The sequence below is a fragment of the Pinus tabuliformis genome, chromosome Q (assembly GCF_031772625.1).
Source record: "Pinus tabuliformis cultivar Carrire ecotype Pingquan chromosome Q, CPIR1, whole genome shotgun sequence".
Lineage (NCBI taxonomy): Eukaryota > Viridiplantae > Streptophyta > Pinopsida > Pinales > Pinaceae > Pinus > Pinus tabuliformis.
The window spans coordinates 784247063-784262242 of record NC_142296.1 but is presented as its reverse complement, the minus strand read 5'-3'; positions in this window follow the sequence as shown (position 1 = coordinate 784262242).

Sequence of the window (15180 nt, the reverse complement as noted above, 5' to 3'; positions counted from 1 at the left end):
TCAAATATAAAATCCTCTCGTAAATATTTTTGTGGTGTCAATCATATCGTCATATTTTCAAATTTATCATATTGTCATTGTTCTTGTTTTTCTGAAAAGTTGTCAAACATGGTTGATAACTAAATTTTAAAGACTCGAGAATTTTAAAATGTTTATTTTTTAATTAAAATAAAAATATATCAGAAAAGGAAAATCCCTACAAATATCAAAGCTACTAGCAATATAATAACACAAACAAAAATATTAAAAATATAACAAATCAAATCAAACATATCATCTACATTACAATTATCCATATATATATATATTCTTTAAAATGTAAATTTAAATTGTTTTAAATAGCATAAATCCGCTTCAAACAGATCTCAAACTCTCGAAATAAAAAAACTGAAAAAAGAGACAAGAATTCAAAAGGTAAGAAGATCTGAACAGATGCACACATATATATCATTTAAAATGTAAATATCATTTGTTCCTATATTATTTGAGGTTGTACCTGCATCGAAATGTTGGGTTGAAGTTAAGGCTGTAGCTGCAGCCGGAGATGTACCAACCAGAGCCGCTGCAATTTACCGCACCCGCCAATTTAATCTCGAATAAATATATATTGTGCCTTGTTCCTTTCATAAAGATTCATAAGTGTAACATGTATTCATAATGGAACATAGAGCGCTACACTGCTACTTCACGCTGAAATGAAATTATGGATGAAAAGAAAAAAATTGGGAAAAACCAATGCCCATTTCAAAGATGAAAAACCTTTGGATAGGAAAAAACCTAAGTAATCAAAACTGTCGACCAAAAAAATAAAATCAATAGGCTCGTTTAGTGTGAACTTTAAGTTGAATAGCTTTCATTTTATTCAAAAGCCCAACCATAGTTAAGCCCTTCCAAGAACTATATTCATCCAATCCCCTTTATTAGCTATTATCAGCACATAAGACATCCCATTATGCAAATATTTGTTAATAAGGAATTATTTAAATAGGTATACATATTCAAATTAGAGAAAAAAAATCATAAAATAAACATACCTGCTTGACCATTCTAGTATTAGTCATAAAAAGAATCCAAACCATAGGACTCTCTTCTCCTCGTCATCAGGCATCATCAATATAAACCACAACTCGGCCAACAGGAACTCAATTAATGATCCCAGGCTAATCATTCTACTTTGCGTGGCTTACAGGACTCCTGCAGAAGCATTAACCACAAAAAAATTAAGCTTGAAAACTATCTAGTACCGACATTACTCTCGAACATATCCTAGCTCGATGTGGTGTCCACTGATTGTGCTTTGGCAATGCCAATTCTCGATCCAATCAAGGATGAATCATCACATTCCATTGTAACGTTTGGGATAGAAGCAAGTCACCGAATCATGATAAATCAATGTACAAATCTAAGTTGCTGTAGAAACTCATGCAGATGTATAGTATACAATATTTTCTAGTGCCATTTGCTTATCAGTCTCTAACTTCAACTTCTTATCAGGATACTAAATCAAGGATTATGCTTCTAAAAAATTTGAAGTAGCTATGAAAAAGATTAATGAGAACACAATTCTACTTTATTCTTCTAAAAATCCTTATCAGGCTAAGCGAATATACTTCTAATTTATGCATTTCAATCAACCATCAAACTGTTTTACAATAGTTCTTTATTTTTCTACAAAATTGGCTTCAATGTATGGAGCAAAGTAAAAAAGGAAGAAAATGAAGTAGCAATTTTAGAAAGAGGAAAATTTAGAACGTGACAGGATGTTGAAAGCCAAATGTAAAATAACAGCATCTTATTTGATATCTATAAGCTTATTCATCCCAGGGGAAGCTCTCAGAGATGGATTTTGACCTCGTCAACTTCTTGGTCCATATGAATTTCATATGGCCAGTAAAACCACATGAGCTATCCTAAAAATTTCAAACCGTTTATATATAATGCATAGGACATCTAATTCATGTCTAGCAGGACTCTTTTACAATGCTCAGCCCTGTGTCAGAAACTTAAATTTAATCATACTATCATCCATTCTCACTATTGCATGTCACTTGTATCTGAAAGGCTATCTGTTGTTTTAAATGTGGTACAAATTATATTACAGTTCACAAGCTACCTACCACATGGTCCTGGCCCTATATATATATATATATATATATATATATATATATAACAATTCACAAGCTCCCTACCACATGGTCCTGGCCCCATATATATATATATATATATATATATATATATATATATATATTAATGCTAATGGTGGGTTTCTGGGACAACCCATAGAAGTATCCTGATAGTGTTAACTTAGTATACAACTATTGTAAAAAGGGAAATAAAAACAACAACTGCAAATTAGTTAACATCATATTTAGCTTGCAACTTCTTGCTATATAGTAAAAAATGGCTATTGTCAGATAAAGGTAGTGAGAAACAACTGCAAATTCAATAACAGAACAGAGATTAAACTGCATGCAAGATGATCTGAGAACGAGTGGTAAAGAAAAAATTACCAACACTTTCTCCAAGGTGCATAGATATCGAATTCAGCTGTGCCCTGTTCTCATAAAGGCACTGAACAGCTTGCCTCGAACTTACAATTTCTTTTGCCAAATTCTGCCCAAGAAAATTTTGACTCATCAAAGATAAGCAAAGCCTGTTTCCTGAGTACTAGCAACCTTGCTGATGTTCTTTAGTCACAAACATGATATCATTAAATTTAGAAATTGTACTAGAGAGAAATATAACAAGAATTGTTACTGGAGGTTCAACCCAAGATACATAAAAAATGATGGAAAGCAGTGCATCAGCCAGCGTTCAGTGCAAACAAACCTCACAAGATCAATACTAAATCTGTAGCATTGGATGCCATGTGATGTCAATAAAATGAAGCCAGGAAAACGATTACTCATATAGACAATAAAATCATAATTGCAAAAATTAAAGCTATAATGTCACAGTAATAGAGAATCTAAAGATTTGAAACACAAGCATGTGTGCTTGGAAGCTCTTCATCTAGAACCACTTGCAGAGCAAACTAATGCAGGCATCATCAATATAAACCACAACTCGGCCAACAAGAACTCAATTAATGATCCCAAGCTAATCATTCTAGTTTACGTGGCTTACAAGACTCCTGCAGAAGCATTAACCACAAAAAAATTAAGCTTGAAAGCTATCTAGTGGGCTGGAGAAATTCATCAAGAAGATCTGCTCCTCAAGATTGATTTGATAAAATCTTACTCAGATTAGAATGGTATATTATTTTAGATATGATGACATGGATTGGTATCCTAAGGTCAAAAAAACAATGAGGTACAACATTGAGAACCTAACCAATCAAGTGACCCCCTTGTTTCTGGGACAACCCATAGATGTATCATGATAGAGTTAACTTAGTATACAACTATTATAAAAAGGGAAATAAAAGCAGCAACTGCAAATTAGTTAATATCATATTTAGCTTGCAACTGCTTGCTATATAGTAAAAAATGGCAATTGTCAGATAGTTATTCCCAAGAAAGAAGGGAAAAAACCCCAGGTTCTTCTACATCATCCTCCAGAAGAAGTTATACATGTAGTGCTTGATCTGATACCATAGCTACCTTAATCTAGGCAATGATTTGAAAAAAAATGATGTTGATTACAATCAAAATGAGAAACCATAACCCAATTAGAGCATTCACAATATCTCTAGAGGACGCTCTTTTTGAAGGGACTTCGTCACAAGAAAGGAAGATGGGCACTCATGTTGATACAAATAAATAATGACAAATGAACTAATCTGCTGACAAATGAATGATAAGTCTTCTGTGTTGAGATATCTTTTATATGAGACACGATATAATTGTTTCCATCACACTATAATTTCAGTTGTTACAAATATAAAATCCTCTCGTAAATATTTTTGTGGTGTCAATCATATCGTCATATTTTCAAATTTATCATATTGTCATTGTTCTTGTTTTTCTGAAAAGTTGTAAAACATGGTTGATAACTAAATTTTAAAGACTCGAGAATTTTAAAATGTTTATTTTTTAATTAAAATAAAAATATATCAGAAAAGGAAAATCCCTACAAATATCAAAGCTACCAGCAATATAATAACATAAACAAAAATATTAAAAATATAACAAATCAAATCAAACATATCATCTACATTACAATTATCCACATATATATATATATATATATATATATATATATATATATATATATATATATATATATATATATATATATATATATATATATATATATATATATATATATATATATATATATATTCTTTAAAATGTAAATTTAAATTGTTTTAAATAACATAAATCTGCTTCAAACAGATCTCAAACTCTCGAAATAAAAAAAAAAAAAACTGAAAAAAGAGACAAGAATTCAAAAGGTAAGAAGATCTGAACAGATGCACACATATATATCATTTAAAATGTAAATATCATTTGTTCCTATATTATTTGAGGCTGTACCTGCAACGAAATGTTGGGTTGAAGTTGAGGCTGTAGCTGCAGCCGAGATGTACCAACCAGAGCCGCTGCAATTTACCCCACCCGCCAATTTAATCTCGAATAAATATATATTGTGACTTGTTCCTTTCATAAAGATTCATAAGTGTAACATGTATTCACAATGGAACATAGAGCACTACACCGCTACTTCACGCTGAAATGAAATTATGGATGAAAAGAAAAAAAATTGGGAAAAACCAATGCCCATTTCAAAGATGAAAAACCTCTGGATGGAAAAAAACCTAAGTAAACAAAAGTGCCGACCAAAAATAAATAAATCAATAGGCTCATTTAGTGTGAACTTTAAGTTGAATAGCTTTCATTTTATTGAAAAGCCCAACCATAGCTAAACCCTTCCAAGAACTATATTCATCCAATCCCCTTTATCAGCTATTATCAGCACATAAGACATCCCATTATGCAAATATTTATTAATAAAGTATTATTTAAATAGGTATACATATTCAAATTAGAGAAAAAAAATCATAAAATAAGCATACCTGCTTGACCATTCTAGTATTAGTCATAAAAAGAATCCAAACCAGAGGACTCTCTTCTCCTCGGCCATTTCTTTAAATCCTGCCAAAAAAACAAATCGACCAACCAAAATAATGTGCACATACAAAAATATAAAAATAAGAAATCAACCCCAAAACTACAAACAACATTAAAAGAGAATGGACTGTAAAAGCCAAGATGCATGGTCATGCACAGAAAAATATGAAAAAAAGAATTAACAAATTAACCAGCAACACATCCTACGAATAACATAACCTCGCCCAATCTCTACCCATGTTACCCGCATCCTTGACCCTTAGCAACCTAATGCCCTGTCTAGCTTTCCTTTGGTGGGCTACCAGTCAAAGTACATTTCCATGCGCATGTAACCATGCGTAATAGAGAATTGAAGCCTAGAAGCGCGCATGGGTAACAAAGAATTTCAGCGTTTCAATTTTCAACAACACAGCAGTGAGCGGAGGTGAAGATTTTCTGACGGATAGATCTAACTCTGAGTACCAAGCTGAGGTTGAGCTTATTGTTGGTTCCATCTGGAGGCAAGAATTGAATCGAGCAGAGAAGGCATTGTGTTAAGAACAATAACGGCCCCTGCCAGTGTAACTGCGAAATGCATTTCAGGGACGTTGGAAGCCACCATAGATACCTGCATATATGCAACGACACAACGAATAAGATTAAAGATTAAGATTCATTCTGCTCTACTCTGCTGGGTTTGAAAATGAACATCATAAAAGATTTCCTTCCAATACTTACGACATTCCCACCCCTCGCAACACATTGCAAGCATAGAAAACAGAGGCGACAACACTAGTATTTGTGAAACCTCTGGTCTGGTATTGTAGACCACAGAGGTGGAGTCTCCATCTTATTACACAATGATATATTATTAATTAAAATAATCGTTTGATTAAAAAAAATTAAAATGGATATGTAAGTAAAAATTTTAAATGCATAATTCATTATAAGATGTCTTATTATAAGTTTATGGGGTCTTGTATAGACAGTGATTAAGTGTTCTGTTAAGGTATTCTTTGATGTGAAGTCATTAGTGTACATGATGAAGATATAATCCCCAAACTTTAAAAAAAATGCCAACCATGAAACCTTAACATTAAAATTTAATAATATTTTAAATAAAAAATTTAAAATTATTACAAATAAGAAGTGAGTGATTAGCTCATCATTATAGGCGTAACACTACACTCATACATATTATAAATTTAAAGGAGAGTTGATAATTGTCCCTACCCACCTGAGTTTTTGTTAATAACCGTGAATACAAACAAAATGGTCAGTAGTTAATCGAGAAGAGTGATTGCGTTGAGCTATAAATTATCAAATGAAATCTAAAATTCAAAAGAACAAAGAACTAATATATATAATAAAACTTGAAAGAAATAAAAAAATAAAAGCATTTACATATTAGTATATATAGTAAAAATAAAGAAGTATTCATAGAAGAGATAATTGCTATCTACACATGAAAAATAGTTCACATGCCATAATTTGGGGCCTCCAAACTTTGGCTTGTACATAGAAAAAGCTCACTAACTATTGGAACTCACAGCGATATATATTAGAATAAAAATTGGTAGAGAGGCTACTTAAAAAGTTTTATATATATACAAATGATCTCGTAATTTCTATTCCATCTAGTTATTTTTTTTTCCAAGGAAAAAATACCGCGCTTTTCTATTAATCGAGAAATAAAAAAGCTACAAAAATGAATGTGAAAACATTCAGCTGGGTTTTCTTGCACAGCGTTAGTAAACTAACGTGCATAAAGAATAAGAGAAAGAGAAAGAAAAAAGGGGAAAAAAGCCTGACTCGCGCTTCAGGTTTTTCGCCCCTTTTTCTTTTCAACCTTGCACCACTCTCCCACCGTGGGCTCGGTCGAAACAATGACTAACTGGGTTGTTACATTCGGTTGCCCTGTTTCTTTGTCTGAATCTGAAGTATCTGGGTGATGCTGCCGTTTGATGCCTGCCATGCTTTGATCCATACTTGTCGTCTCTGTCTGATTTTGCTGGGTCTCTGCCTGAATTGAGTGTGGCTGTAGCTCTTTGTTGACTTCTCTATTTTCCTGCTGGTTCTCTATTTCGACCTCCTCTATGGTGGTATCATCCTCCTCTGCTTCTGTTTCTGCGTCTTCTGATACTAAGGGGGCTTTCTTTTCTGCGGTTCTCTTCTTTATGACATTATCTATGTTCTGCCATCCTTTGTGCTTCCTTTGTTGCGGTTTGCTCTTGTTAAGGCTTTTGCATGCATTGAACAGATGACCTGTTTGTTGACATCCCCTGCATCTGAATGCTGTATTCTCATAGTCCAAAGGTTGTTTCCATTGAGTATTGTTGAAATTCAGGATGATGCTTTCCGGTAACCCTTGGCTGAGATCCACCTCGACACAAATTCTAGCAAAGGTGAAGATTCCTTTTAAATGTCTCTCTGTGTCAATCTTTAACATTCTTCCGAGGGTATTCCCTATAGCTGTTAAGGATGAAAAGTTCCAAAAGTGCATCGGAAGATTGTGTAACCTTACCCATACCGGCATCCTTGACACCACCATGGTATTTGGATCAAACTCCGGGAACCAAGGGGTAACAAATAATCCCGCACTGCCCCAGAACCATGGTCCTTCGGTGAGAGCTTTTTCCCTCTCTTCTTCAACGCTAAAGACTACTATGAAAAAACCCTTCGAGCATAGGTGGATCCGGCAGTTTTTTGTCCATGCCGTATGGATCCATTGATACAGAGCATCCGATCTAGGCCAGAAGCCGTTAAATCTACAAATAACGGCATTTTTTTGCAGATCTGAGAATATGCACTTTACCTCTGGGAAATCCAAAGGAATGGAGGGGCTCTCTGGTACTTCATCCACGATATACTGCCCTGGAGGAATATTAACAGTTGCATGTTCTTTCCCCTTTGGAAGTTCTTTCCCTTTTGCTGCGTCTCTGTATGATCCTGTAGATTTTGATGTAGATCCCTTGGATCCCCCTCGCAGTCGGTGATTGAGTATAACAGTTGAGTCCTTTGCAACCCTGTACTGCTGTAGAGTGTGATGATCCTGCATGCAAAGACCTGAAAATAAAAGATTTTGAAATGCAACTGGAATAACCAGTTTGACCTGGATCTCTTTTTTTAATTCCAATACAGTCATCCATTCCCAGATCTGGACACAAATGTGTTTGCCTTCTACCGATCTGATGAATATTTGATTCAGATCTGCCGGTTCCGCCTTTACCAAAGCCTTATTCATCTGTTTGAGCTCCGGATCTGACAAAACAATGGTGGATCTAGGCTTTGTTAGCCTACCCTCCTCGCTGGTGGCCTTTCTTCCTTTTTCCAGCTGCATCCGTGGCGGATCTGGATACATCCTGAATAGATCTGTTGTTCCTGCGGTCTCTAACGGCCGCGGCGCTGCTCCGTCTGTGGCTGTGACAGACCCGCTGGCCTGTCGCCCAAAGAGCCCCATCTCCACAAGAAAACTTCTGCCGCCGACAGGGATCCTGGCTGAAAACGAACGCAGAAGGATCTGCGCATCTCTATCAACAGCATAGTCCCAAAACCTTGGCCTGAGACGCACCTCTCCATCTTCGTAATGGCTGACCAGGGGCCTGACGGTGGCCAGGGCCGGGGCAGCGACAACGAGCGAGCTGGGGTTCATGATTCGCTCCCGCTGTCCAATATTACCAAATCCATGCCTAAAGTTCTCTTGCGATGGCTTAACGAAACAATACAAAGGGCAGACCATTTGTCTTTGGGAGTGAGACTCCGGCCATGAGGTTTCTGTTGCCGCCGCGAAAGAGAACCTCTGCACCAAGACGGAGTAGCAGTTCAGTTTGCTCTGGTTCGTTTCGTTGGATTCTTTCCCATCGACCGGTTCAATCCAGGATCCATGAGGCCCAGCATGCCCATAGTAACCATCGACCAGGCGTCTCACCAGACCGCAACAGAGCAGTTCCTTTGGGACCGCGGCGGCTCTGAGAGAAAACTCTGAAACCCTAAATCCCGTATTCGCCTCCATCGCTCTCCTCCATCTAGTTATTTATACCAATCAAAATGCAATAAACTGAGCTTATTCCTATGGAATAACTACACACTAATCTGGCTTTCCCACATAGTTAAGTTGATCCTTGAGAAGAGTGATTGCGTTGCCAGTCACACATTTTAGAAGAAACGTGAACTTTTCCCTATTGTTGCATGACCTTCCTTGTTGACATGGCTTTGACCAGGGCGTTTTATTCTAGATTATGCGGATCCAATAGGTATTTCACCACTTCATGAAAACAATGATCAGAACCCATATTTTTGTTTTACCCAAAAACAACCATTTGATGTATCTTCTGCAAAATTCCTAACAATAGATTGGCGACATTGCTGACATTGTAAAAATTATTACCGTTGCAAAATTAGATGCTCCCTCCTCAGAAGTGAAACAAGGTGCAAATAGATAGTCTTCAGTACACTTCCTCAAATGACACGCAAAACCATTCAAGTTACCCGGCTGCTCTGCCGCCCATAAATGCAACATCTATCACTCATTGAAGCGAAGAGAAACAATAGAACCACATAGGCGAGTCGATTATAAAACAAAACCTTGCCAAATGGTAAAACACCTAAAAGCAAAATAAACTCACATAATTGCCATAGATATAAACATTAAAGCAAACATGGTGTAAAAGGCTAGGGCCTCACTTTATTATATTTCTCACATTCTCAATGTAATATACAAATAATGTTTATGATACCTATAAATACATGAGGAGAATTTGTCTCAAGATAGCGAGACTATTTTGGACACTATGGTTGAGAAAATATCTCAACCAAACACTAATCTAGGAGCTTAATTAGTTGGAGAGAATCTCTCAACCAATTAGGCTTAAACTAACTCCTATCCACGAGAAAAAAACTCAATCTAGAAAGGTAGGATTAAATCCAACTTTCTTGATTTTAATTAATTTAATTATTTTGGACTTAGAATTGTTTCCATCACATGAGAGTGAGGCTAACATTCCCCCCCCCCCCCAATCATAAGTCCAAAATAAGAACCAGGAACCATATTCCAAGTTCTCATGCTAAAATTGTTGATCCTCAAAAAACCTTGTCTGAAAAACCGTCAAAGATGGATGCTGAAAAAAAACTCCAATATGAAGAGAACATGAATCAACTGCAAGTCTAATTCATCTCTGAATTTTGCTTGAGGACTCCATCATGTGCCAAGCTAAAAAAGGATCCATCTATCCTTTGCTTTCAATCAGCATCCTTTGTCCACTGACAAAATGTTGATGATGCCCACAGGCTGATTTTCTTTGTCCACTGACAAAATATTGAGAATGCCCACTGGTGAATTTGCTTATGTCAAAATGGCTAATTGTTGTTTGTTGAAAATTTCTCATTACTACTTTTGTTGTTGAACACCCACTGGTGAATTTGTTGATGCGAAACTGCCCACTGGCCACTTGAAGTTGATGATGGAAAGAATTGTTGATCACCCACTGGCGAATTTTTTAATGATGCCCACTGGATGCTTTTTTGATTCCCACTGGCTAATGAGGATGCCCACTAGTTGATTTGATGAAAACTTCCCACTAGCTGCTTTTTCTAATGTTTTCGAGACTTTCAATCTGACAACCACCTTCAATTCCATTATCATTTCCCCCCTTTGTCAGCGGAAAGGAGAGACAATAATTTGCACTTGATTTCTGAACTCCCCCGCTTCAGGAGTAGGGGAGTTTCTTGATTTCACTGTAGAATGGGTCTTCATGTGAGACTGAATCCTTTGATAACACATAGACAATTGTTTGACTATAGATGACCACTTCCAAGGATCAATCCATGCATAATTGATCTTCACTCTGGGTGGTTGATTTCGCTTGAAACATCTTTTGGATGAATGATTTTTCTTGCCACAATGGTGACAAGGATGGAGGTCAAAGTATTTACTCTCTGTATGGCCATTTCGTTTACAATGGCTACACTTAACCATATTTTGAGCATTTTCGAGAAAGCCAGCACTTACAAACTGAACTAGTTTTGAGAAATATGGAACAAACAAATTATTTACTTTGTTGTATCCTAGGCCATGTCGATATTTGTTGAAGTAGATTTCTTCCCAAAGTCTGATCACTTTCTTGGAAAGACTATCCTGCTATTGTTCTTCATACTTGTTGCTGCTGCTAACATTCTGTCCTTGATTTATTAAACCTTTTGTGTCACACTGGGCATCAAGCATTAACAGTTCATCTATTTGACATGCTGCATCAAATTGATCAATTTGATCTTTGGTACTACTTGTTACATCATTTAGTAGTAGAACTGATTGGATGAGATCACTTGTGTCACAACTTATGTCAACATGTTTTCTTATATCATCTGTGTTGCAATCTTCATTAATATGCTGAATAAGATCACTTGTATCACAACTTTCATTTGTTGTTGTGATGAGGTCTTCAGTGTCACAACTTGCACTTATTTTCTCTACACATTGTGCATCAAGTAAATCTTGTTTTTCACTTAACTTAATTTGGAGTGCATGAATGAGTTTTTATTTCCTTTCGAGCTCGAGTTGAAAGTCTTTCACTACTTCTAATGTGTTGTTCATTTGATTGATAAAGGTTTGATTTTGCTTCAATTTCCATTTCAGTGTTTCAACTTTGTTCTGTAACTCATGATTGCAATCTTGCAAATCTTTAATCTCTAGTTCTGCACTTTGAAGACGTTTTCCTCTTTTACCCATTTTGGTTTTTAACACGCTCATTTGTACTCACTCGTTTGATTATCATGCTTGCTTTCTTTCACGCTTGCTTTCTTTTTGCTTCAATAGGATGAGGGTGTCGGATACCACCGAAAATGCACCCAATGTTTACAATGACAAGGTCAAATGATATTGACTCACTTGAAAAGAATTGACTCACTTAATTAACTCAGTTGAGGAGAATTGACTCACTTACCTCCTATAAATTCAAAATTTGGGTGTCGGTTTCTACCGAGAATGCACCTTTACAATTCAACTCAATGTTATTTGAATTTGTTTACAAGTTAACTAACACATTATGATTTTGCAAGTTACACAATGACCAAATGTTGATGTAGTATTTTTGAAATGCATGAGTTTGTAATTGCATTAACTTGATTTCCTTGCGTTAATTTGCTTGTTGATGTAGAATGTTGATGTTGTCAACTTTGATTATGTGTTGTAGTTGTGAAAATGCATGTGATTGTTTGTGCTTGATTGAATGCTCGTTGCAGCTTCTTAATTTTAGGTACTTTGATTTAATGTATTTGTTTCATTCACTTTCTTTAGACTCCTCGTGTGTGTTAGATAAGATAATTGTAGTGTCAAAATTAGACACAAAACATGCAAAATCAATCACTACACGAGGTGTACCTAAGATTCCTTTATTCAATTTAGGGTGGATCTAGGACACTTCAATACCACAAAAGAATATGTCTTTATTAAGTATTTGAGTACATCAACCTTTCATCTTTACAACATCTTCGTTGAAACTTTTCAAGAACAAACTTTAAGATCTCCTTGAAACAATCTGTCTTCAAAAATAAATATTGAACTTCCCTTTTAAAAAATCACATATCACTCCAAATTTACATTAGAAAAATAATTTCACCTTATCACTCTACAAAATCACTTCAAAGAAATTCACACTTATACCTCCACTAAAAAAATGCACCTTTTCACTTTAATAAAATAATGTAATTTCTTTTTAAACTCCCATTTAAAAAAAATTAATAAAGTGAATTAAAAAATGAATTGAGGTTTATGCAGTCACTTTAAAAGTGAACGAATCTCCTTTTTGAAAAGTCAAAGCACACTTAATTCATACCCTTAATTCAACGCATTCATTTGTCCTCCAAGAAAGTAATCCTCCGACTCTTCCTTTTCCGCTAGTTTCTCCCTCAACGCTAGTCCATGCACGCAGGTGGCTTCTTCCACAAGTTTTCACGATGTTGAGCCCCCATGCTAGAGATCTCTACCATCATGGCTCTTCCACGGTGGTTATACGGTCGCTCACAAGCACCTCTTTGACGCAAATGTATTCCAAGCTGGCTCAATGCACAACCAAACGCTCACAACACTACAGTAGCCACACCAAGAGTAGAACTCGGCCAAGAAACTTACCCAGAAATATGTCAAGCTCAACCTTTTGTTATGAAGAGAAGAATCAGGCGTACAAATGATAAACTTGGCTTCTTCAGAAAAGGAATCCGGCCCTCCAAAGATGAAGATCTCAACCGTTAACCAACAAATGTAATATTCAACCACCAAAATAATCGAATGTTGGTCCAGAATTAACAATTTCTGTCTTTAAACTTGCAAGAATAATCTAGGTTTGTAGATGATAAAAATTTCCCCTTTAATAATAATCCAGTCCTCATAGAATTGCAGGGATGGAATGTGCAACAAACACAAACCGAATCCAAATCATAGGAATTGCAATATCGATGATCTAAGAGGATGAAATCTCGTTACTGTATATTTTAAGAGCAGCAACCAGAATCCAAAAAAAAATTTAGTTCTAAACAAGCTTCAAAACCGTATCAGCCACTGGTCCAATGTGATAGATTTAGAACAAAAATATTTAAAGCATGAAGCTTTTTTTTCAGAAAGAAAAAAACTTCATTGTATTATATTGAGTCAATATAAAAGCTCCAGATGATACAAAAAAGTGGCGCAAAAGATGCAGCCACAATTGGAAACACCGAGGTCATATACAATATCACAGATCCATAAACAAACATTAGAAAAAATAAATAGACAGTCATCTATACATCACTAGCCGGATCATAACAGATTTGAAACTAAGATTTTTAGAGGATGCAGGTCAGCCATAAATCATGTCAAATGCAAAAACAAAAAGATAATAACAAAGAACATGTCTATAACCAAAGGAGCTTCAAGATCCAGGGATAAAGAAATCCTGAATAAAACAGGAATTCTCTCCCTCTTTTACTTCCATAGACCATGACCCTGTACCTAAGAGCAGACCCTTTTTTGATAGTCAATCAGCTTGGAAATTCTGAGCACGAAAAATGTGTTGCATGGAGCAGTCTCTCATGAGTCCCCATAGGAACATTATCCTGTCCATCCAGCCTGCCAGGTGAGGGCTTCTTATGTGGCAGGCTCCTTTTACATGATCAATCACTGCTTTGGAATCACCATAGATTGAAATATCTTGTATATCAAAAAACACGTAGAAGGCAAGAAGACCCGCTAGAGCTCTTGCCTCAGCCATACTATTAGAGCCTTTTCCTCCGTTCCATGAAATTAAATATTGAAGCTTCTCGTCCATAATAATGTGAAATCCGCAGCCACATATGTTTTGTTGTTCAGCACTGTCAAATAACGCACTAGGAAACCTGTTGAGAAAGCATTCTTTCTCTTTCATGATGGCTTTCTTCATTTTGGGCTGCTTTTTTGGCGCAGAATCATAGATGGCTATGATATGTTGCAGTATAGACTTTAGGGGTTCCTTTGAATCTTTGAAAATTTTACAATTCCTCCACTTCCATGCGCACCATAGGAAAATAATAATAAGAGATATCCACAGCTCTCTTTGCCCACTCCACCATTCAAAAGCTGCATGGGTAGAAACAAAAACAACATGAGGAAAACCATAAAGAATTGCCAGATCATACCAGATTTGCAGAGAAGATTTGCATTGGAAGAACATGTGATAATTGGACTCCTCACCTGATTCGCACATCGAGCATCTGCTTGGTCCGTGCTAGTTCCTTTTCCTTAAATTTTCCCATGTCAAATTCTTATTGTGGAACACCAACCACGAGAAGAAGATTAATTTAAGAGGGCATCCCGACTTCCAGAGGATTGAAGGATATTTAGAGCTAGAGTGAGAGACCTTTAGATCAATCATATCAGAGTAAATGTCTTTTACTCGAACCGGCAATTGTGCGTTTGGCACTGTCCAGATTAGGTGGTCAACTAACCCGTAGCGATGAAGCCCACAACTACCGAGTGCATCCTTGACAGAATTCCATAACATAACCAGAGACTCTGGCATACGAAGATCATTGGCATCCTTCCATAAAGGGGCTGGGCCTTGCCAGGCTATTATGAGCTTGTCCCATGTAAAAATACCTTTCCTGTGGAAGAAGGACAAAAGTC